The 643-nt window shown below is 49.1% G+C and overlaps 1 protein-coding gene across 5 annotated transcripts in view; it reads left to right on the top strand.

Annotated features, from left to right (window-relative positions):
* Window positions 1-643, top strand: part of LOC113202306 (odorant receptor Or2-like) — an 18,888-nt gene that overhangs the window by 8,091 nt on the left and 10,154 nt on the right. The gene's annotated exons all lie outside the window — the stretch shown is intronic.

The following is a 643-nucleotide window of genomic DNA, read 5'->3' as shown; positions in this document are numbered from 1 at the left end:
CCTCCCTCAGAATCCTTGGGGATTCCTCCCTCAGAATCCTTGGGGATTACTTGCTTGGATATTTCCCGGTAATCCTCAGGGATGTAATGGAGGATCTACAGAGATAGGTAGGATTCTAGAATGTTTTCCGCTGGTCCATGGACATTTAGTAAGCGAAATTCTGTAGGGACTGCTGAGGGAGGTTTTTGAGGGATGTCTACAGTTAATTCCCGAAAATACCTGGAGATGTTGGGTGAGGATTTAATAGGGATCACTCAGGTATTTTCAGGGATCCGCCAGTGAGAATAATCTCCGGGTATTTTGAGGGAGAAATTCCCAGGGATCCTCCAGGGATGTGGTTTGCGGTGGACTCTGAATACAGGCAAGGCGGTGAAAACCCAGGGACAGTCTAAGGACACCTCAGGGACTTCAGATATCATAAATATCACAGAATTTCGTCAGGATTATCACAAGGATTGTCTAAGGACAGCAGAGGGACTACAAAATCCGGAGGGACTTGCGGGGATCGGTGAAGGACAATCCCTCAGTGTCCCCCAGTCCATCAGGGAAGTAAATGTACTTGGTCCATGCAGCAAGTGTGTAGGAGGCGACAGCTCACAGGCTGTGGGCCGCCCGCAAAACGGGAACACATTTGCACGAGGCA

The sequence above is a fragment of the Frankliniella occidentalis genome, unplaced genomic scaffold (genome assembly GCF_000697945.3).
Source record: "Frankliniella occidentalis isolate FOCC.00 unplaced genomic scaffold, Focc_3.1 Scaffold47, whole genome shotgun sequence".
In the NCBI taxonomy this organism is placed as follows: Eukaryota; Metazoa; Arthropoda; class Insecta; order Thysanoptera; family Thripidae; genus Frankliniella; species Frankliniella occidentalis.
Note: the sequence above shows the minus strand (reverse complement) of the source record. Positions and strands in the feature narration are given on the sequence as shown.